At 38.3% G+C, this 26079-nt stretch overlaps 1 protein-coding gene across 2 annotated transcripts in view; it reads right to left on the reverse strand.

Moving 5' to 3' along the window:
• Positions 1-25162, reverse strand: part of LOC134751054 (inactive dipeptidyl peptidase 10) — a 195142-nt gene extending 169980 nt beyond the window's left edge. For both annotated transcript variants that reach the window (XM_063686394.1, XM_063686393.1), the window contains exon 1: positions 24814-25162. The gene's annotated coding sequence lies outside the window, so the exon portion shown is untranslated. The remainder of the gene's footprint in view (positions 1-24813) is intronic.
• Between the last annotated feature and the right edge of the window lie 917 nt (positions 25163-26079).

Consider the following 26079-nt stretch of genomic DNA (forward strand, 5'->3'; position numbering starts at 1 on the left):
CTTTAATTATAAACATCACTTAAACTTTGTTATAATTAATGCATTATTATTATTGTAAAGTATATCACGTAGATGCAGCAGTCTTCTTACTTCATTCAATGCATGTGGTGTTTACCTTTAAGTAATTGTTACGCTAAGCGATAATTGTTTAAACGTTTGTAGTTATACTTAACAAAGTGTAAACAATTGTTGGTGAACCAATAAATATAAAATAAAATTTTTTAAGTAATCAAGCCCCAAGTTAGCACATTCAGCTAAGAATTCAATCTTTTCATTAAGCCAAACTCTTACACATTCATCTTTGGAGTGTATATTTAAAGTAAGTAACGGCCGGCTACTTCAACCACAATTAGCGGACTGATCAACGTGACGAAGTAACGGGCCAATTCGAACAATGATCTAGATATCAATTATAGATATCCACTAGATATGAAACAGAAACGATAACGAGATATTTAAGGAAGTTATGTCAAATTTGACATTTCCGCGATTCCGAATCTCCTCTTGAACGATCTCTTTAAGATTTCCTTAAGATATTACTCAGACATCCAATGGATATCTAATGGATATCCCAAAACGTCACAATAATTGTAGCGTGAAATTACAATTGGTTTTCTCGAATCGAACTGCAAAAGATAACTAGTTGAGAACTAAACTAATAACGTATCTATTAGATCTCTTTATTGTCCTTGTATCTAGTACTTATCACGTTGTTCGAATTGACTAGAAAGAAACTCCCCATACAATAAAATTTTGCGAACGCAATAACTCTAACAGACGTTTCGGTGCAACCGACCCTAAAAGGCAAATGTCGAAAGTCGTAGCCCGTTTCAGTGAAGTAACGATCACCAATTCCATTTGCTCGCACCAGAGCTTCAATTCATCAATGCATTGTATCCGTATCTCCTACACGTTTCACATTGGTGCTAGCGATATTTATATAGGTACGAGAACAAGCGCAATTGTTACATAAATAACGTAACACAGATATGTACTTGCCGTATTATGTGTAGAGCGCAACAGTGATTTCCCTTTTAGAGACTTATGGCGTTATTCATAAACGCGTTACATGCCTGAATTAGGTACGAATCGTTTGTCTTTATCTGTAATTTTGACTTATGTATTTGTAAGAAAGGGATAAAACATAATTTAACTAAATCAGGCCCGTAAAGTTTTATGAATAGCATTTTTTATACTCCTTAAAGAATCTTAAATGAAATTTCTTGTAAGTGATAAATTATATCCTAGCTCAAACATGTAGGCATCCAAACGAAATGTTTTCCATTCTTATCTTTTAAGAATAAAAAAGCAATAACAAAGTATGTATGTCCAATTATCTTCGACAGTCTCAAGAAATCAAATATTTTTATGAAATAAAACTATGAAAACGGATTATATCGCGTATATTGAATTTATAATACATCCCGACGTTTCGAACCCTTCCGAGTTTGTTGCCGGTCCCATATTGGGATACCCTCCTACAATTTAGGAGGGAATTAAATCTTCTCGGGTCCGTGGTGTAGGGTTGGAGCCGGCGTAGTTTTTATCGCGTATATATATATATATATCTTTACTTGAAAATAATTGTAGTGTATAACTAGCCTTATGAACCTATTTTGCATGTACAACCAGCCTTAAAGTTTATAGTCTATGATTGTTCATTATTTTAGTATGTGGGTATTTTTGCACTTTGTAATTTTTCCTCAGTCACCCGTTGACCACGAACGCTGTAAAGGGTTCGATACGATATTTCATGAGTAACTATCGCGGTAACCGAAGTCAAATATTTTTAGTCAACTTGACTTGACAATAACTGAACACCACGAATACTGTATATTTTTAAGAGACCCTTCGAGATCTTATACATATTATACTCGTTCCAATTAATTTAGCTAACTATTTAATCACAAAAAATAACAATACAACGTAAACTATGTATACAGCTAATTAACCAATTACGCGAACAAAAACAAACGTAGGTAATTTCCAACAGAGACTAATTAAAAATCTGCGTGCTTTCAAAAAAACAATCATCCGCACAAATTGCACCATATTTCGGCCGAGAATAATTAAATTCCTGGCCGTGTGAACGATGCTAATGACGTCATTTGTTTCGTCGAAACGATTTTTTTTCTTCGCCCCGAAATACACGGCGCAAAACGAATTATTAATTAATACCCCTGAATGCGGATCTGGGTTTTGCGTACAGATCAAATATGGACCTTGTATTGATGGGATAAGGGTTGTTTTTAGGCTGTTTATTAAATTACGAGGCTCATTTATGTTCAAATAAAATCGCTCTGGCAAAACGGCTAACGAGACGGGTTATTGTATGAACAACAGAAGGTTATTGAGGAATATACTTTAGCACACCTAAATTAACTACAGCAAGAATAAAGAAGCAAGTTTAGTAGTTCGTAAAACTAATGCGTTACCTATTAGCGTGGTGTTAATTACTTAAAATAGTCGCTGTGATTAGAAGAAAATAACGACACAATTTTTCTCTTTTCTCTTCTTCATAAAAATTCAAGAATCTGGATGTATGTGTGTATTGGTAGGGCATAGCCAACATAACTTGATGCCTTGAAACTTGAGAAATATACGATATTGTGGTCGGTAGGGACTGAGAAAAAGTTCTATCCAGTAAAATAAAACTTATTCTCAACATGAAACGTATTCATCAGGAAAATGTAGTGATAAAATTTACGGGGTTCAGAAAACGGGTGCAGGAAGATTACGCAGCTGTGCCCGTCTTTATACCTAAGTCCATTCAACCAATTTGAATCCTAGGCTACTATAGAACCATGTCATAATGGATCAATTTGTTTGCTTTCTACGATAGTACTTATTAAGTTATGTATGTCATGTGCGTAGTAGTTAAAACGACAAGATAGTGGCCTAGGAATCAAATTGGCTGTCTGTATATAAATCAGTATTGCGCTTGAAGATTAGTAAAATGTGTCATCTTATCACTTTAATTTTCATCACTTTCTTGCACTATAACATAAAAGCAAGTTTGATAAGTAAATAATTAATAATTTTGAAACCTGTAGGTAACTCGATAACGGTAGTTTTCGTAAAAAAACCTTCTCTAAGTTTAACAACGGTTTTAAATGTGTTACATACATTTAAAACCATCCTAAAAGTCGGTATTACAAAATACCAGCTTGCCCGCGACTTCGTAATTCGTCGTAAAACTATCCTAAGCCCTTCCTCGGTCCTTAAACTATCCCCATACCAAATGTCATGTAAATCACTTTAGCTGTTTAAGCGTGAAGAAGTAACAACCAGACAGAGTTACATTCGCATTTATAATATTAGTATGGATATATACTAAGCTAGCATAAACTTTAGGTCACATCAGATCAGCCGAACCACGAGCTTAGCCGAACGAGCACAAAGCCCGCAGCCGCTGCTGTACTGTCGAGTTCCCAGTGATTAATTGTTAGCTGTGACAACGGAAGATGTTTCCTTTTAAATACGGCGGCTGTTTTAAATAATACGTTCGTCTGTTTTTACACTTCTGAAAATAGGAAATAAATGTACCTGCCATGGTAGTAAATATTACGAATTAACAACATTTGATGTACAGTCAAGGGCATATACACATTCCCAAAGTTTCAAAAATATGTGTACGCTCTTTTTTTTAGACAATAAAGTCGTGTTTACATATTTTTGAGCCATTTGTCTGGATTGATATTTTTGCCTTCGACTGTACAGTTGAGTATAAGCGATAAATAGGAGTAATCAAAACTTGTAAAATGCAATACATTTAATTCATCTTAAATTTTAATGAATTAAATAGCAAACATTCTTTCTGCATCCATTTGTTTATAACGAAGTTAATTCTAAAATTTCGATTAAAACATTGTCCGTTAGAGAAGCCCAGAAAATAGTATCAGCCTGGCTCAGCTCCCTTACTTATGATGATATAGAGGATCTCATGAGAGTAGTCAAGTAATTATATTCACTCACAACACACACACACACACACACACACACACACACACACACACACACACACACACACACACACACACACACACACACACACACACGCACACGCGCGCACACACGCACACGCGCGCACACACACACACACGCAGAGAGAGAGAGAGAGAGAGAGGGGGGGGGGGAGAACAGAAGAAGAGAATTACACACCTTGTCTTAATTTTAGCTTAATATACATAACTAGTATTATTGTGATTACACACTCATTAGCAATTTCATTAAATTTAAGTATATCCATAGTGTCTTAATGGCATTTCGTACAAATCATGTCACAGATATTTCGTATCTAAATTGGTTACCTACGTGACAGGCTACGCCTAGTGTAGGAACCGATACAACCTTCATTGTAAATGCTTAAATGTACATAATTGTCTCTTAGTTTTAAGACCAGATAATTTTTGTTTAATCCTAAATTTTTGTGTACAATAAATTATATTTACTTTTTATAACATGCTTACTTTCAACAAATTTGAAGCAAAGAAAGCTTGAATACTCTTTGTATTTTATACAATAAGGTACATACCAATATAATTTGAATGAAACAAAGAAGATTTGAACGGAGAAAATTATAAAAGGAAAGCCAATAACAAGAGGGACAGGTAGAATAAGCTGTTTTTAATAAAAAGCCAATTTGCCATGAATATAATGGATTGTTATTTTTACGGAGGACTGAATTTGGTGCTTCAAAATCATTTGTGATTGTAAAGGGTTTAAGGGTCCCCGGCAAGCTCGGTTCTCCATACAAACGTAGTTCCGCTCTCATTTTAAAACGACTAGCTAGATTGCTCTCAAACTTTGTACTTACAATGGGATAAGGTACATCTATGTCTGTAATTAGTTTATGTAGCTGCAGATACCATAGTTTAAAATATAGCGAATTTAAGTTTTACATACAAAACTTGTTTTTGCTCTATTTCGTTTGTTTTATAAACTGGAGCTATATAAACTAATTACAGACCTAGATATACCTCATGTCATTGTGTGTGCATTGGGGGTCGATGTTACTCTGCGTCCGTAGGAAATACCTTAGATAACCCTACACGTGATCCCCGGGTGGTGCTAAAAGAGTAACAAACTTGGCAGCTGCACTGTCCCATCAGGACCTCGCAGCGCTCACTGGATTCCTTCATATGCTTTCCCACTACTACCCTCCGAGAAGATGCCAATTAAAGCCGCTATAACCAATACGCCACAGAACCAGTCGACAATGGATATAGGACCTTCTGTCCGAGTCTGTTCCTTGAACATAGAAGGGATAAGTTTATCAAAAACAGAGTGCATGCAAAAAATCCTGTTCGACCAGGATATCGACGTTGCCCTTATTCAGGAAACCCATGCCAAAGATGCCACTGAGTTGTCACGCAGAGGAGCACTCCAGGGCTATGATATGATTGCTGCCACATACCATGGTCAATACGGCACGGCTATTTATGTCCGGCAAATGCTCGCACCCACTTGCTCCATAATAACAAACGACATAAGTACAGACAACATCGCCACAACAATCATAAAACTTAACGACATGCAGATCTGCAATATCTACAAACCACCAAATAGTAAATGGCCAGACCCAGCCCTCCCTAAACTCGCCCACCCTGCCCTTTACGTCGGAGACTTTAACAGCCACCACACAAGTTGGGGGTACAAGAAAAACGACAGCAACGGTGATAAAATCACAGAATGGGCTGACGCCGCAAATACATTTCTCGTGTTCGACAGCAAGAGTAGGGGGACTTTCAGATCCGCGCGCTGGGAAAAGGAATACAATCCCGACCTGGTCTTCACCACAAAAGATGCCCTAGATAACCCAGTGCCAATTCGCAGAACTGTCCTCGGAGAATTTCCCCACAGCCAGCATCGTCCAGTCTTACTCGACATTGGCCTTAAAGTCCCCATCGTGCCATCCTACCCTGCCCCCAGATGGAACTTCCAGAAGGCGAGCTGGGAAAAGTTCAAAAATAAACTGGACAGTAGTGTCAGATGGATTCCACCAATTCCAGACAACTACGACCGTTTCAGAAAACTCATCCTAGCTACTGCGAAGGAATTTATTCCTAGAGGATTCCGTCGAAGATACATACCCTGCTGGAACGAGAACACGGAAGCACTCTGGAAAGACTTCCAAGCCACTGGAAATCGCGACACAGCACACGAAGTCATCGCATCACTTGACCAGGCACGAAGAGATAAATGGGAAGAAACCGTCCAGAAAATGAACTTCACACACTCTAGCAAAAAAGCATGGCACTTGGTGAGAAAGCTGACCGATGGCTCTACCACGACGAAGGCTAAACCTATTGTGAGTCCCAACGCTATCGCTGACAGGATGGTCAAGCTGTCTAAGGCACCCAACCACAAGGCCCACTCGAGGAAGATACGGCTAGAACTTTCGGCACTCAAATCCAGCGCCGCGCCTAAGAGTGATTACAGTCGACCTTTCTCCGCAGATGAAGTTACTCGGGCATTGAGTCACATTTCTGCAGGGAAAGCCTGCGGGGAGGACGGAGTCTTTCCCGAGTTCATGATACACAGTGGACCAAAGACCCGTGCATGGATGGCAAAATTCTACACGGCTATTATGGACTCTGGTAAGATGCCTTCTACACTCAAACGGTCTAAGGTTATTGCCATTCTTAAGCCTGGCAAACCTAATGATAGAGCAGACAGCTACAGACCGATTGCCCTCCTCAGCGTTGTCTATAAGCTTCTGGAGAGATTGGTGTACCACAGGATCCACGACACCATAAATGCAATAATTCCGGACGATCAAGCTGGTTTCAGGCCGAACCGAAATTGCTGCGACCAAGTATTGGCACTCACAACTCATATAGAGAACGGGTTTAACAAACAACTCAAATCGTCAGCGGCCTTCATCGACCTAACGGCAGCGTACGACACAGTCTGGCGCCAGGGATTGCTCTACAAGTTGCTGAAAATTATTCCTTGTATGAAGATATATCGGCTTATCGAAAACACTTTAACTAATAGGCCAGTCCAAGTCTTCCTTGGAAAAGAAAGTAGCAGTGTTAGAGTTTTAAATAACGGCCTTCCACAGGGCTCCGTTCTAGCGCCCCTACTCTTCAATCTCTATATGCATGACCTGCCTGATACCTCCTCCCGGAAGTTTGGATACGCCGACGATCTAGCTCTTATCACACAACACCGAAACATAGACGCGTCAAAACCAATCCTCGAGAAGGACCTGGCTGCACTGGATGACTACTTCAGCCGATGGCGCCTGTGCCCTAACCCAACTAAAACGGAGGTGTGTTGTTTCCACCTGAACAACAGGCTAGCTGGCGAAACTCTTAGTATCAGGTTCAAAGGTGCAATCTTGAACCACAACCCGAACCCAAAATACTTGGGAGTTACGCTAGACAGAAGCCTAACATACAAAGTTCACCTACAGAAAGCTGCAAGCAAACTCAAGACCAGGAATAACATAATCCAAAAACTCACGGGAACCACTTGGGGAGCCACTGCATCCTGCCTTCGAACTACGGCTCTGGCTCTGGTTTACTCAACGGCTGAGTACTGCGCCCCAGTCTGGATGAACAGTGCACATACTTCAGCTGTCGACACGCAACTAAACCAGACACTCCGACTAATTACCGGATGCTTAAAGCCTACCCCAGCCCACTGGCTCCCTATTCTGGGCAACATAGCTCCTTCACACCTCCGTAGGAACAAAAGCCTTCACCAAGAAGCCATCAAAATGCACAGTTGCTCTAACCTTCCCATCCACCGAGACCTCAACGAGATGAGCATAAAAAGGTTAAAGTCCAGAAACCCTCCTGCCCTACAGATGCCCAATCAACAAACCACTTGGAGTTTGGCGGAGGCGTGGCAAGCGGAATGGGAGCACCATGGGGACCAAATAAACCCTCTCATCCATCTCTCACCTCGAACACCTCCTACCGGCTTCAAAGAGCCCCGCCGCGTATGGTCCGCCCTTAACCGCTTTAGAACCGGAATTGGTAACTGTGCACACCACTGGCACAAATGGGGCTGGAGCGCCTCGCCTGCCTGCGACTGTGGATACCCAGACCAGACCATCGAACACATAGTGCTGGAATGTCCCCTCACAAAATACACGGGCCATGTGAGTGACTTCAATATCCTGGCTGAAAAAGCGGCTGCTTACCTGAGTAGGGCGAAATTTTAATTTTAAGTTTATTTTTGTATCCAGTGACATATAACGAAGCCATACGATAAATAAATAATTGTGTGTGCAAAATTTCATTACAATCCGATACGTAGTTTTAAAATGAGAGCGAAACTACGTTTGTATGGGAAGGTGCAATTCGGCCGAGCTTGCCGAGATACTCTTAATGCTCCGACTATGTAATGTAATTTAAAAGAGCTAGAGCTACAAATATTACTTATAAATAAGTTTTTGCCAAAAATTTAATTTTTGATACAAGCTTTTATCGCTGACTGTACTTTTCCTTCCACAGGCAATTAAATCATCATCAAATATTGAATTATCATCGAGACAATTCTAAAAACCCTAAACAAAATTAGTTTGCGTTGTTTTATCACAGAGTTCCCATGGCCACCTCCTGTCTCCATCATCAGATCAGCTCGATGTCATCATAATATTGCACTGTCATCCGATTTACATATGTATGCAAAATTTCAGCTTAATCGGAAATCGGGAAGTGGGTCAAATTTAGCTTCCAAGATTTGACCCACAGCACACTAACTAACAGGACAAGTTAAATAAAAGCTTGTAAAAAGTCAAAAAATCTCTTAACCATTAAAAAAAAGTCAAACACGTCTTTAACAATGAAATACTAGTCTTTAAATGCTTAATTTTCTGCCAAAAAAAAACCCAATAGAAAACGACCAGTCCATAAACACCACCTAAACTTATTTACCTCACCCAAATGAGTTACAACTAAGCATTCGTTCGGGCACAAATAATTCGACACTTTACCCTAGAGCGAGCGAGACGGCCTGTTACCCGGGGAGGATAGAAGGAGACAGAATGAATACATTATTCATGGCCGATTCAGAATAAGCGAGATGTCAACCCTTACCACGATGGTGACATTGTGAGTCTTTTATTTGTGACTGTAAAAGTCTGATTCGCGTGGATTTTTGGGTTCCGCAGCCGTTATAACACATTTATACATTTTCTACTTTTCTTAACGCATTGAGTGCCGGTAACCCGCTCGGCAAGTTCTCTGTTCGTAGTCGCTTTCAGCTACAAAGCGGGGAAACGCTGAGATCGGCTACGAGCGTAGCGCTACGAAAACGTTGGCAGTGAATGTCGGCCCGATTCGAACAATGCCTGTAAAGTCACAGCGATACGATACCGATCTATCAGTCAAAAGTGACATTTCTTTAAACAAAAAAAAACGTTACCTTTGACACTAACATATCGGTATTATTAACATTTGTCTTTACCCAAATTGACATTGTAATTTCTATTAATCGAGTTACAATGTACGATAATTACTGAATAAATGATATGATATGATATGATATCGTATCGCTGTGACTTCTTAGAAACATTATTCTTCCCAACACGTCGTCATTACGCCTTTACGTAGAATTTTCGCTAATGTTAGCGAAATTTCTGCGTAAAGGTGTGTGTCTGTGACTTCTTAGAAACATTATTCTTCCCAACACGTCGTCATTACGCCTTTACGTAGAATTTTCGCTAATGTTAGCGAAATTTCTGCGTAAAGGTGTGTTTCTGTGACTTCTTAGAAACATTATTCTTCCCAACAAGTCGTCATTACGCTTTTACGTAGAATTTTCGCTAATGTTAGCGAAATTTCTGCGTAAAGGTGTGTGTCTGTGACTTCTTAGAAACATTATTCTTCCCAACAAGTCGTCATTACGCCTTTACGTAGAATTTTCGCTAATGTTAGCGAAATTTCTGCGTAAAGGTGTGTGTCTGTGACTTCTTAGAAACATTATTCTTCCCAACACGTCGTCATTACGCCTTTACGTAGAATTTTCGCTAATGTTAGCGAAATTTCTGCGTAAAGGTGTGTGTCTGTGACTTCTTAGAAACATTATTCTTCCCAACAAGTCGTCATTACGCTTTTACGTAGAATTTTCGCTAATGTTAGCGAAATTTCTGCGTAAAGGTGTGTGTCTGTGACTTCTTAGAAACATTATTCTTCCCAACAAGTCGTCATTACGCCTTTACGTAGAATTTTCGCTAATGTTAGCGAAATTTCTGCGTAAAGGTGTGTTTCTGTGACTTCTTAGAAACATTATTCTTCCCAACAAGTCGTCATTACGCTTTTACGTAGAATTTTCGTTACATAGAGGAAAAGCCATGCTACGACGTAGCCCCAAAAGCGTAGCAGAGCACTAAGACATCCAGTGTCAGCGCGAGCTACGCGCTACGAGCGTAACCGATAACGCGGAAAAACCCGTATGTAGCGAAAAGCACCAACGAACAGAAAACCCGCCTAGTGGGTTGCGGGTTGCGGGCAGTGAATGTATTAAGCTTCTACAAAGAATTTTCAATACATAACCATGTTACATGATAGGACGTCACCTTCTGAGTAAATAAAGAACCTCTAAACTTAAACTTAAGTAAGCGTAGCTCAGCAGTGAATGAGTAATTTTTTTAAACAACAATATTTTCCTTTCTGCGAATCCATCAGGCAAAGGGATAGGTAGAGGAGAATATGGGGCATTTTGTATGAAAAGGGACTTTATTGTCGATGACGCTTACGCCGCACAGCGTCGCGCGGCATTGTATTTATATCGGAGCATCGTTTACAATGGCGTAAACGCCATCGACAATAAGGTCCCTTTTTATAGAAAATACCACATATAAAGAAATTATACGGGGTAACCTTAAAAAGTGGTGGCTCGCTAACGTCAAAGAATGAGTCCGAATCGCACTTGACCGGATTATTCGACTCGAGATAATGGCAGGTTTATTCATTGGCATTTAGAAAACTACCGTCTCTACCGCGTAGATCGAGTCCTTTAGACAGCAACAGTAAAGAAAAGATCTGGAAGCTTTTGACTCAGCGTCTTTGACGAGCTACATTATATTTATTTATTTATTTTAAACTTTATTGCACAGTAAGAATATACAGTGACAAAAGGCGGACTTAATGCTACACGGCATTCTCTACCAGTCAACCTTTAGGACAAACAGAGAAACATAGTTGGTGCGGGGTATGTAAAGAACACTAAAACTAATGCTTTAATAGACACAAATATAAATGTAATATGTAGATAAAATAAATATATAGGTACAACAATAAATATATAAATATCAATAAATATAAATAAATAAATATTATATTGACCGGGATATAGACCGTGATTACCTTTTGTATTATTTGTGAGCTCCCGATATTTCGACGCAGTAATACAAAAGGTAATCACGGTCTATATCCCGGTCAATATAAGTCTAGTGAAACTAACCGTGAATCATTCAAAACTCTAAATAAATAAATATATATATATATATATATATATATATATATGTACCTACTACTAACTTTACTATGCAGACACTTAATCGTGAGACTTTTCAAAAAGACACTTGCGCAGCTTGCGCTTGAACGACAACTTTATTATATCTGTTCTGATTCTGACTGTCTTTTACATTACATTTTTATACTGTACGCTCAGATTATAAAGTTAACCCTACTTCATGTCATAAATAAAAAAGTACTTGTTTAAAAATGAACTTTAATAGCTATCAATAGAGTTGTGAACTATAAATGCCAGGCTGCGCATGCGGTAAAGGTTTAAGTAGACAAGTTTAAGATAAGTTTAAGTTACATATCAAGTACCTACCTAGCTTACAAACGTAAAGGAGCCTCGTATGCCAACAAACCACTCTGTGGTTTGGCAGAAGAATAAACATATGTACATATTTAGTTGTACGCAAGATCTGTGAATAAACGTTTTTTTTTTATAATGAAAAAAAAAACTAAATGCGTTGAAAAACAATACTATATTACCTATTATAAGGCCACGCCACTTATTATCACTAATTTGAGTTTCACCTGCTCACAAAATTTCACGAGAATCCGTTGAAAAATGCGACCTGTGGAGAAGAAAAGCATTTTTGCCCATGCTGAAACAAATCTCTTGATTTGGCAATTAAAATTAACCAAGCTCTCTAAGCCGGTATTTGTTAAGCTCTTGTGTAAGGAAACTCATAAAAAAACCGGCCAAGTGCGAGTCGGACTCGCGCACCGAGGGTTCCGTACTTTTTAGTATTTGTTGTTATAGCGGCAACCGAAATACATCATCTGTGAAAATTTCAACTGTCTAGCTATCACGGTTCATGAGATACAGCCTGGTGACAGACAGACGGACAGACGGATAGACGGACAGACGGCCAGACGCACAGACGGACAGCGAAGTCTTAGTAATAGGGTCCCGTTTTTACCCTTTGGGTACGGAACCCTAAAAACCTTGCCTACTATCCTCGTTAGTTGGGTATAAGCAACCTTTCATCTGATAAGCCAAGGGTCTCCATTAAATTATAAGGCGATGGTAAACACATTATACCACGCTCTATCAATACACCGTGCGTGGCTATAAATATTACAAACATAAATGGGAAACCTCCTGAGGGAATATCGTACCTCGCGCATATATACAGGGTGGGCTGGCAACAGAGCGAATATCTAATAAAGTGGCTGTGTGAGTTGTAGACCTAGCTAGCATAACTTAAAATTGAATAAATGTATGGCTTCGCTATTTAGTAGCAACTCCATAACCTAAAGGAAACAAAAACGGAGACGTTTCGCTCACGCGTTGCGCTCGCTCGGTTAATTATAACTACCAAGTTCTCTATCTCTTCATTCATTCATTCATAAATGCTTTCGTATATCCGGATATTCTCCTCTACAGATCGCGTTTCTAAATTGATTCTCGTAAAATTTTGTGAGCAGGTTCCATGGTTAAGAGGCCGGTGTCGATTTTAGTCGCAAATATTTAAAATAGATAGATTTAGTCGGTGAAATTGTACACCTTTTGTTACCTAATTGAAATAACAAGTACTGGTTTCTATTAGCACATCTTCTTATCTTACCTTTTATCAGATAATTTTTTGAAAACAGACTCACTAAATTAGTAATGTTTGCTTTTCTGATGGACGTTTAGGTAAACGCGCGTAAAGCACTGATTTTGTCGCTCTTATTTGTAAATTTCGTAAAGTTTGGACGGCTAAACATGGTAATTTTGTATTACACATATCCTGTATTTGACGTTTATCAGACTACATTTTTATTATTATGACTTTGAAGTAGTGTAAATGAAAGTTAGACGAAATCAGTTTTCTGCAGAAATTACTTCAAAACAAGTGACAATTTCTCTGAAAATCAACTTAATTTCCATGTAACTTTGATACTTAAACAATCTACAACATTTGCTAAAACTATTCTTATACATCAATTTGTATAATTTACCACCATAATTTTTGATGATTTTTTTTAAAACTGCCCTTTCTTTTCATATATTACCGGTGACGCACGCTCGCGACCTCATTATTAAAAGGCAAGATGAAAAGACGTGCTAATAGAAACCAATACTTGTTATTTAGATATTACGTAACAAAACGTGTATAATTTCAACGACTAAATCTATCAATTTTACATTTTTGCTCCAAAATCGACTACGGCCTCTTAAATATATTTTTTTTGTGGATCAATCGCCGGAGATGCTTACTTCCTTACGCTGCGGTATAGTACAAGGCAAGCTGTACCTACGTCCTGTTACACGGCCCACCTTGTATAGGCTGTATATCCCAAAATATGATAGATAACTGCTATAAATAATTCACTAGGGCAGCTTCGGTTATATATTGGGCAGATAAGGCAAATGTAAACGTCAGGTGAGCGGGTTACAAAGGAAGCCCCAAAGGAGGATGTGGCGTGACGCGAGTCCTGATTGCTTAGCGAAGTAAACGACGATGATGATAACTTGTAAACGTGTAATAAAACCGTTGGAAACTGATTTAATTAATGATCATGAAAATGCGAAGATGTAGGAACGAACAAAGAAAATTGTAGCGAATGGAAATGTAATAATGTGGATATGCTCGAAGATGTAACTCATAGGTTGAGTTTTAAATAAATTTATTGGAACAAATTAAATAAAAATATAGTAACAAAACTTATAAACTAAACGTAACTAAAATATACTACCTATCCTAAACCTTAACTAAAATAAAAATTCACCCCTCGGTAAGGTGCCGTAGATGCTGGCAGTATTACCCCGCTGAATTGCAATACTAATGCGCTGTGCGAGGAAGCTGCCAGCCCTACGATCCCCAGTCACATCCACCAGCCTCTTTGATAATGCTCCGAAAAATTTCAGGGCACCGGGACCCCACGGGCCGAGTGTTTCCACACCAAAAGGGGTAAAAAGATATTCTTGGCCGACACAGCTGTACTTGGCCCTTTTTCTCCGCTCAGCCGCATCCGCAGCCGCACCCGATAAGACGGAAGTGCCATGAAGATGGGACGGGGCTAGGTTGAGTTGGGCGATGTTAAACGACATTAGACTTATTGTTATACACGAATAATATTAATACCATTAACAAGAAATAAGGCTTAGTAGGACGAATGTACATTTGTTGGACGAATAACTTTTAAACTTCATTGTAAAATTTCACCTTTAAATTATATATATGTATGTAGGTTAAGGTGGATGTTAAAACATTCAAGGATTCGTTAAACATAATAAATAAATTAGAAATCCGATTTCTTGGTAACTCGAGACTCAAAACTGTCGGTCAAAAAGTTGATTCGCAAGATCGATTTATTCGTAACCTAATTATTTTTCAAAATTACATTCGGCATTCTAACAGTTTATCGACACAATAATTATATCATTTTATATGTCGCAGATGGACATATGGACAGGGCAAAACTACAAGTTATCAAATAGGCACAAAAAATTGAGTGATAATGTTAAAATAATTTCTTATTTCTTTGGAGTATTCTGGGCTCAAAGACGTCTTTAACGAGACTTATACTGACCGCTATATGGACCGTGATTACCTTTGGTATTGAGCTCAAAAACGAAACAAAAGGTAATCACGGTCCATATCCCGGTCAATATAAATCTAGTGAAACTAACCGTGAATCATTCAATACTCTTCTTTAACAAGGACAATATTATTAGGAAAGCTTCAAAGTATTAAATAGGTATTAACATAGATCATACAGCAAGGGTCAGACGGACGTGGAAGGGGCGTGTCGGCATTTACAAATGGGTCTTAAGTCGTAATTCCAATCGATTTCACAGCTGTAGAGCAAATTAAACTATTATTTATTACTGCGTATAGAACCGGCACAGAGAACCAGTATTTTGCACCATGAGTTGATGACGGCCGACAACAAACTATGGAAGCGGATTGTGAATCTCGCGACCTAAACGCGTAAGCGCCATGAATTTCACGGCGCATACGAAGTTTTGGTCGCGTGGTACAGGTTGCGATTGCGACAATTTATTTTTTGTTATGGCTTCTCTATAGTAATAATAACTCAATGTTAGAGAAAGGTCTCAGGCATACCAGCTAAAGCATGCCCTTGAGCGTAATAGGCTAGATGACAAATTTTCATTAATGGTATCAATCGATCAGGTTTATTTTTAGTATAAAATGTCTATATGGGACCCATTTGCATTAAAGTAATACAAATATTAGAAATGATAGTCAAAGTCCGACAGTCGTACTTCACTCGCGAAACGCTCCAAACAAAAATAGAAATCGAATGGCCTTACTTTTTTCCTTTTTGGAAGTTGAAAAATTACTTACATTTTGAAACCTTCAAGTCCTGTATTTTTGTATGATTTCCATATATTATTTCAATATCTACATTATTGTGATAAATTACTCATTTGCTATCTATGTTACTAGATTTTGTTATAAAATTCAACATGTGTCATCATCCTTATTATGTATATGTAATCGAAAGTCATGCTTATATTGGTTATTCTGAGCCAATCGCACTCCCACAGTTGGTGCTTATGCCGGCACATTTGCTAATGAAGAAGTGAGAAGATTACACATTATTTTAGTTATTTATAGTGAAAATGAATTTTAATACATATTTACTGTACAAGTTGCACTTTCTTAGATTAACATACCGGTTCTAAATCGTAAAATTAGACTTGTTAGTATTTAAGGTAAGGACAAAATATTCACAAAATAGTTTTCAGTGCCATTTATGGTCTAACTCAACAGTTCCACTTCATTAAATGGTGTTTTTGAGAACAAATGTTTTAATGTTAAATGTTTCTGTTTATTTTTGGACATACATTTTTACAGGTAGTAATATTAATTAATACATGAACCAATGAGGTTGTCACTAACGAATACCACATAAATACTTTAAAATTACCATAAACATAGTAGGTATAGGCATAGTTGACCCATAATATTCTAAGAATTCCCACGATTTCTCCAAATTCTGACAAGATGACAAAGCCACCAACCCTACCAACGATTTGATCTTTCTTAGAAATTTTGAAGTTATTGATTAGTCCAGCTTCCGCAGTGCGAAAAAGTACGATGTTCAGGCTCAGATTTTACATATATGTACTCCAAAAACAGTAAGCGCCACTTGCACCATCCCGCTAACCCAGGGTTAACCGGTTAAACCTGGAGTTACCAGTACAATTTGACACTGGATTACCAGTACAATTTGACACTGAATTAACAGTTTAACCGGTTAACCCCGGGTTAATGGGATGGTGCAAGTGGCGCTAAGTCAGATAAGAGGACAACAAAATTACGCAACATTTTAAGGATCCTTAACCAAATATATTACAAGTTTTCCATGTACCCTGTCGGCACAACCTCACTAGGGCGGGTCTAGATAGTTATAAATGGACCCTGTCTCCCCGCATGGCTGGATGAGAAGTGAGCTTATGATTTGCGCTATTTGTTATTTAGGTCGCGCTTATATTCATGAAACGATAATATTGCTACAGTTTTTCCATCTAGATTCAGTCCATTAATCTAAGTTTGGCGATTGTGAAGATCCGATAACAACAAAACAACGAATCGCAATCACACCTCATTATGCTCTGCTGCTTGTATAATTAGGGCTCATTAAGGGCGCTCGAACTCGCTTGCGATTTTAGTTGTATTGGGGACTATTAAGGTTACATCCAATTCAGCCGATCGGATCAAGTACAGAGATGCGTAGCGAAGAATGTGTTTGTTAATAAACAATAGAAATTGTCCTCTAGAGCTGCGCTGAGCGAGGATTTATGATTAAGTGATTTTATTGGTTCTTAACGACACGTTCCTCACTAAATGAGCCCTTAGTTATGCTACAAAGAATCGCTTGGATTTAATCTCGGTAATTTCTATCGCCGCATGCGTTGCTGTACGCAAGACATCTAGATCACACCTAACATCCGAGTTTTAAACCATGTTACAGAGCTTCTATTTAAACTGAATTTTTCGATTTAGTTGCACAGCTATCGGCATCACAGATTGGCAGAGATAGCACTTTCGGTCAGAAGGCTGCCTGTTGCTCACCTGTTACTGCCGTATACATCCGTCTACTAGCAGTGCAGATATCATATGGTGTGTTTGAGATTTGACAACGAGATAAGATTCGTATGAATTGGTCATCAGCGCAATTATTGGAACTTGCTGAAATATACAATTTCATTCATGAATCGACTACCACTTAATACGAATGTCAAGCAAAAACATCCGATACAATTTAAAATGCTGTGCTGTTTGAACTTACAAACGATCTCAGCAATATAATCTTAATTGTATCGCGCTGCTCCAAAATATATACGAGTACCAGGCGAGCAGCAACAAGGTGGAGTAGAAAGGTCGTTTTTCACACGCCGTGTTTCCTACAGGAAGCAATTACGCCCATACACAGGAAGCTCACGCTTTGAGCTTAAATTCTGTGTAATTCATGCCGCTCTAGTACTATGAAAAGCAATTTTTCTATTTAAAAGTTCTTTATAAAAGTAGGACGCTGACTAAGCGAAAATAACTAAATAATAATATAATTCGGGATAAAATATGTCCGTTGCCACAATGACAGGGAAAACGCGAGATTAATTGCGCAAACCCGTGGACTCACTCTCCAATATTAAAAATGAATTAACATTTTTATTCTTAAAAGCCTAAAATGCTTCCCAAAAACCAAAACCCTTCGTTGAATTTTATTCGAGAGACGTTAGTTACATCACGTAAGTACATATTTAATGTACCTATTCTGGCTATATCGGCTCTGGGACTATTATTTTAAAGTCAAGACGTAAACTTACTTGCCAAATTTTTGTTACTTGGTTTACTATGGTGGTTTACGGTTCAGTTGGCGTGTTTTATGACAAGCAAGTAGGGAGCGCATTCTGATTGTAAGAACAGGTTATGAATATGGTCTGTCAGTGTCACTTTTTATATTTCTTCAACCAGAAACGTCACTGACGGGGACTTCCAGTTCGATCGCCATCTTGATAGTAGCCTCGTGATTAATTTCTTTGTTTTTTGCTCATTAATATTGTTTAATGTGTAATATTGATAGCTTTATTATACAGTAATCTAATGTGGTAGTGTGCAGTGAATGGAGAATTAATCTCAAAGCATGTTTAACCACCATTCTGGAGTCAACGGCCGGTAGTCCATGTGCTTCTCGTAAAATCCAGCTATCGGTTTAACGAGACAACTACAACAACCACCGAACAACGTCGTGCTCTAAGAGCATTTGGTATTTCTACCTCTAACCGTGTCTGGCTAGAGCCCTAGAGGCCCATAATTTTAATGTTTACCGTACACTGGCTATGGCCGATGGCCGATATGTTTTGATCAAGAAATATTAATTCGATCCCACGTGGATCCCACTTTGACGTTGGCGAAATCATCGACAGTATCGATGGAGCCATACTACCTGAAAAATTGATTGATTGATTGAACGTCACTGACATATCATACCCATAAGAAATTCCGATCAAATGCATAACCTGTTATTACAATCAGAATACGCCTACAGGTCTTTGTCTTCTTCTTGTCAGCTTTCAAAAAGCAGTTTAATCAAATCAAATCAAAAACGGTCACGGTCCGACTCAGTGAAGAGAATTGATTTTGTGTAGAACAAAATTGTAAAAACAATCTTCACAGCGTAACCATTCCATTTAACCGTCAAATTAATACAGATTACCTTTCAATATAAAAAAGAAACTTCGTACCGAGAGCTTGTTACAAAGCAAAAAAACTTCTAAAGCCCAGTTACAAAACGATTCCCAGGACTTAAACTATTCCCTTATCCATCCACTTTTTATCGCGAAAACTTTTAATTGATTTTCATAGAAAGTATTTAATGAAATACCGAATTGAATACAATTGATGTTTCAACGTATTCGTTCTCTTTGTTTTCACAATGAGGCCATTGTTCTTTAAACAATTTTATTGAAGTACAATATATACGAAATATAAGGTTGTTCTGCCTGGCATTTTTAGGGTTTCGTAGTCACCTAGAAACCCTTATAGTTTCGCCACACCCCTTTCCGCAATAAAACCCTTTCAATGGGCGACACTTAAACACGGCTAACACATTGAAAGACTTACCCTTTTGAACTGCAAGCCCATTCATACCCTTACCTTTGACTAACCCTTACCGAAAAGCTAACCAAAAATAAGGCTAGCTCTTAATAAGGGTTACCCTTATCTTTAAGCGCTTTTTATAAAGGTTTCCCTTTGCGTGAAAGAGACAGGATTAGTATATATCTACGGTAGTGTATGAAAAGGAAAGAAAATACGTGCCTAGTCAAAGAACGCCGCCGTCGCCGCCGACGATCGCTCGGATTCGAAGTAATGTGTGCTTTATGAACAAGGTAGACGACTTAAATTAGCACGCTTATATGCTAAAAGGGAAGCCCTTTATAAGGCTAACCTTTATAAGCAATATGCAAGGTGTTGGTGAGCGGATGATAAGGGTTTTGTAAGGGTATTTGGGCTACCGATTACTCAAATGTGGTAGCTTTATATAAGGGTTTTTAAAACCAAAACAAAGGGTTTCGTCTGGCAAAGGGTATGGTGAGTTAAGCCTTATGCAATACCCTTATAAAACCCCGATAAGGGATAGCGGGCCGGTCCCTGGTCCCATTCGTGTGGGATATCGTTGGATAGGTCTTTCGAAACGAATAAAGGGTCTTCCAAAACCATTTTTTGATATAGTTAACATTTTCGGAAATAATCGCTCCGAAAGAGAAAAAAAATGTGCCCCTCCGCAACCCTCTAACTTTTGAACCATGGGTCCAAAAAAAAAGAAAAAAATTACCGATATATACGCACCGTAGGTTTAACTCCAAAGACCGATTAATCGGTCATAGACCACAGAGCACCATAGACACATGCATATGCATAAAGTTCAATTTTAGTTTTGACACTTCAGTGACGTGGCGTCTGGATGACTGCTTTTGTGTTTGACACGGCGTCGAAAAGGTTAATACTTTCAGTAAAAACTATAGGGAACAAGATCGGTAGTCTAGAAGTACGTCTTTTTACTAAGAAAAGAAGATTATGATCAATAAGCATTGTCGTAGAAGATAAACCAATGGATGCATTATATCATGGTTATTATCAAGGAATCAAATTGGTTGACTGTACATGCGAGTAATTTAGCCATCGCCATCATATTATATGATTTTTCAATACTTAAGCGATGTAATTAGCGTAATAAGAGTTTCCCCGTGCGTCGAAACAGAAGCACACTTGTCGAGTCGATAGGCAGTGGGGCCGGTAATGAGGTCGCAGCTTCATATTTTATTACTGCAGTTAAGTTTTTCGCTAAAATATGAATATTTAACGGTATAAAATTAACTTATTTAACTCAAACGTTCAAGGTGATTTTTGGAGTATATTGTAAGATAAATTGATAATGTACCTATATACAGTTAATTTATTACACTTTTTTTATCAGTACGTTTCAGACTAATGTTTGATTAGCTACATATGTGGACAATGGGCACTGAGATAGTAGTTTTAGAATGAGGTACTGTCAAAGAATAGTTATTTGTGCAACAAGAGAGGAAAGTTGGTTTTTCTTGCAAGTGTTGACTTTACAAAAATACAAAAAATACAAAAATTCTTTATTTAATAAATTAGCAATATATAATGATTTAAAGGGATGGAGCCGCCCAGTAAGCATAAGAATGCCTGTGTCGGGAGACACCGCTCTTCCCTAACTATGTTTTTACACAGAAACAATAACACGACTAATACAATCAATTCTAAATTTAACATGCTAACTATAAACTATAACTATGTAAATAAAGTAACCTAAACTAAACAAACATATAGATTAATCTAACATTTTAGAATTAACATTTATATTACATTAGGAATTAAAAGAAACACAATTTAAAAAGTTACATGAAATATGAAATAATATGAGCGTAAAGAGAGATCTTTTCTGTGTGTGTGTAAGAGCGTGTGTGGATGTGTGATGTGAGTGTAGGTGTGTATGTGCGTGTGTGTGCATGTGCGTGTGCATGTGTGTGTGTGTGCGATTGTTTAGATTCAACGTAGTAAGTTCTCTGTCTCATCATATGATTTAGTTTTTATGATTTGATTTGATTTAGTTTTTATGGTTTGTATGATTTTGAGCCCCGAGAAAGCGAAATACTCTATAATTGAATCACGAGCGAAGCGAGTGATTCTAAGTTAGAATCTTGAGCAAAAAACACGAGATGTAGAATAACTTTGCTTTCGTGTGACACATATAATTTTTCACCTCAGTAGTGAGAACATATTAAAGTTTAAAATGTATTTCGAATTACACAGAATAACACAGAAATAAAAAAAATGTAGTAGAAGTATGAAGTGGCAGTTCATGGCCTTCACTAAATTAAAAAGCTACTTTGTTTCACTCCCTGGAGTGAGGAAAGTCGCACTTTCCTCACTCCAGGGAGTGACGAAAGTGGGCTTGTTCGAGCTGCTGAGGTGAAATAGTTATTTGTGCAACAAGAGAGGAAAGTTGGTTTTTCTTGCGAGTGTTTATTTTGAGTCCCGAGAAAGCGAAAGATTCTATAATTGAATCACGAGCGAAGCGAGTGATTCTAAGGTAAAATCTTGAGCGTAACGAGCGACTCAAAAACACGAGATGTAAAATAACTTTGCTCTCGTGTTGCACACATAATTTTTCACCTCAGTAGTGAGAACATATTAAAGGTTAAAATGTATTTCGAATTACACAGAATAAAAAGTATTATAATATGTACGATACGATAAGATACGATACGATACGAGACGAGACGAGACCGGACTGGACCGGACCGGACCGTACCATACCGTACCGTATCGTACCGTAAAAAAAAATGTAATAAAAGTATGGAATTCATGGCCTTCACAAAATTAAAAAGCTACATTGTTTCACTCCCTGGAGTGAGGAAAGTCGCACTTTCCTCACTCCAGGGAGTGACGAAAGTAGGCTTGTTCGAGCTGCTGAAGTGAAAAATAATTTTCGTAACATTTCGTACCTTGTGAGAGTGACAATCAATATGAAAGTCGCTAGGGACCTTATACTATAGTCACTATGACAAGGTAAGAAATGGTACTGAAACAGTTACTGAAATTAAATCCCTTGGCCGTATCTTCTCTATATTTTAACCATGTTCAAGACATTGCCTCAATACATTTCATCAATTTCTTTTGTTACATATGTATTTAGCGCAGATGACACGCTCTGTCCTTAATCTACCGAATTACCCTGTATCGATCAGCATTACGGAATCCGGCAAACGAGTCATTTCCGTAACATTTCCTATCGCCCGTTCCTATTCCTATGAGTACCCCGGGGTTCGACTGGAAATAATTTCACTAGACTTATAATGACCGGGATATAAGTCTGGTGAAACTAACCGTGAATCATTCAAAACTCTAATTGAAATAATTTTTACAGTACATATGGTGCTACTTTCTCGCACTAGTGCGTAGAGAACTTTTCGTGCATATGTCGAAAGTTTAAAGGGCCATATGTACTGTAAAACGTTGTACGATACACGTGCGAAAAGGTAATTCGCAACTCGTGTCGATTTAAAACACTCCCTGCGGTCGCGTTTTAATTTATCGCCACTCGTTCAGAATTTCCTCTTTTCCGCACTTGTATCGTAAATAACTAATTTTGCACTCACATGGGTTTCGTTAAAAAATGGCGTCTTACAGCGTATGTGGATGGCGAGTAGCGTCAGTGTTTAAGGAATCATGAAAATGTAGTCTCACGTACGGTACGCCCAAGTTTTTACTCTCAATTGAGCGAAACTTACTCGTGAAACTAAACCGTTCGGCTCCTATATAGTTGCATGTACTCGTACTTAGTTTAAACACTTCGTCAGAACGGTGCATGACGTTAACTTAGCGGGGGCAGGCTAAGTCAACGTCACACACCGTTCTGACGAAGTGTTTAAACTAAGTACGAATACAGTCACCTGCGATAAAATATTACTCTTCAAAGGCCGCAAAAATATGTGACGCGCTTATTAAATTATTTTAAACCGGGTCACTCACGTATTATCAAGTCGAATAGCTCGACAACCTAACCCGAACACCGAACCGAAACATGTCGAGCTATTGGACTTAATAATACGTGAGTGACCCGGTTTATAATAATTTAATATTTTTGAGTCTCACGGGAGTTTTATAGTTAAAATGTAACGCGCTCTTATGGCTCTACAAATAAGATCGTGTCAGATATTTTTGCGGCTTTCGTTGTGTAACATATTATTACATGTGTTTAAAATTCAGCCTGCAACACCGACAACCAACTTGAACACGTGTGTTTTACTTTTTTTTTATTAGCCTACTTTGGTGTCCCACTGCTGGGCAAAGGCCTCCCCTCGTTTTTTCCACTCGACCCTGTCATCGGCATTTTCCCACCATTTGGGGTAGAATGCGTCCAAGTCGTCCCGCCATCTCCTTTTCGGTCTGCCTGAACCCCGGCCTGCGCCGTCTATGGTGTTCCGTGGGTCCCACTCAGTAACCATTTTGGCCCACCTTTTACTTATTTACTTATATTTATATTTTATTTGCCTTAACACATTCACTGTCAGCTCTCTCTGTTCGTAGGCGCATTTCGCTACATACGGTTTTACCCGTGTTATCAGCTACGCTCGTAGCGCGCTCGCACTGGCACTGATATGGTATATTAGTGTTTACGTTAATTACAGGCAGGCGTTTAGTTTTATACGTACGTGTTTTTTAGTTTTATATGTGCGTGTTTTTAGTTTTATATGTACGTGTTTGTTTTAGTTTTCAATATTTGATAATGGTTATAATCTTATATGTGAAATGTGTGACATGTTAATAAAATAATTTGGTGATAAAACAAAAATTAAAGGCATCAACATTATTTTGCCCTCTGTGTATTATGAGAGCAGCATGCAGAATGCAGAAAGTACGTTTCTACAAATTAAAGACAAAAAAGCTATTACATGAATATTATCGACTAGAAAAGAAGGCTTACACTCGTGTCAGTAGAAAGCCTGATAACTAACTTTGTTTTTCCCGTTAACTGTCTAAAAGTCTAATTTTAAAGCATGCGTGGTTTAACATGTCGGGCACTAACATGACTTTAAAAATGATTTTTCGTTAAGATCTCTTTAATCTTTACTTAAATCCTGACTATGCGCCAAGTTGACATATTAAACAACCATAAAGTAATCCATTTGCGCCCTTATCCCTTAAGACTACAGCCGTAATCTTGTCTCCAACTCATAATAAAAGAACAATAAAAAATCTCCGAGTCATTTGCTTGTCATTTTAATGCCAAGGCGTTTTCCTGAAAAATTATCTCATCAATATTAAATGTTTACACTCACCTGAAATGAACAGGCTTTTATTAATAACGCGTTTTCACTCGATCCTATGCACATCCCTAACCCAGTTCCATTTTTAAATTACAAACGTCCACACGCGACAAAAAGAAACTGCGAAAAAAGAAACCAATTCGAATTTGGAATACGGCCTTTGTTTTTATGTCAGTTTATTGAATTCGGTGTTCGATTTTGGCGGAATTTGAGCGCGGTGGGATCCGGCGTGACTACGCCGCTTGAGATCCGGCGACCGACTGAAGCTCGAGCCCAGTTCCCGGCTTTCCGTCGGTGTTGCCAGCGCCGGGTGCGGGTTTCCTGGTTATTTTTACGCGTTTGTAGAGACGCATTTTCCGCTCGGATGAAGCAACTTTTAGAGCTCGTGTGCTACAAGTACTGGTGTTTAAGTCACGGCCCCTGGAGCCTTATTCCTTTTCTGTGACTATTTTCACGAAATTTTTGGTATGTAACCTTTGTGTAAATTGTTCATGACTAAATTTAAACCGAATTCTTAGTTAAGGGGAATCATTCAGACAGAAAAATAAAACCACTATTGACTATATTGACTATTGATCATTTTGAACACCTGGCCCGCTTAGCAACTTCTGCTGCTGACTATACGAGCCTTGCTCGCGCGCTGAGGGTTGCGTCCGGTCTCAAATTATTTATCGACGTTTTGAGTCACTCACGTTTGACTGACTTTTGTTGTGTTGTAATGCGATATATTTTGATTATAATTAAATACTAAGTTTAATCGTTGAAATTTAATAAAACTAATACTCGTACAAAAAGAACCTAACCGATTGCGTATCGACTGTATTGAGCCACAGAAAACGTATAAAAAAAAGTTTCAATTGATGTTTTTTTTTTTTTATACCACGTCGGTGGCAATCAAGCATACGGCCCACCTGATGGTAAGCAGTTACCGTAGCCTATGGACGCCTGCAACACCAGAGATATTACACGCGCGTTGCCGACCCTTTAAAAACCTGTACACTCCTGTTTATATTCCCAGAGAGAAAAGATAAGGAAAGCAGACCCCACAATCAGATGGGAATAATAATCATAATCATAATCATTTATTTGCACATAATAAGGAAGAGAAGTGTAAGGAGAGAGAGAGAGAGATGTTTATATTCCCAAACTTTACAACATTGTAATTAGGAACCATATACTTCCCCACATCATCACAATCTTACCTAAAACCAGGGAAACCACCCACATTTCCACCACGATCCCGAATCCTTTGTGTGGTCTGAGCAATACCTTCACTGA

Source organism: Cydia strobilella, chromosome 21, assembly GCF_947568885.1.
Source record: "Cydia strobilella chromosome 21, ilCydStro3.1, whole genome shotgun sequence".
Classification (NCBI taxonomy): Eukaryota; Metazoa; Arthropoda; class Insecta; order Lepidoptera; family Tortricidae; genus Cydia; species Cydia strobilella.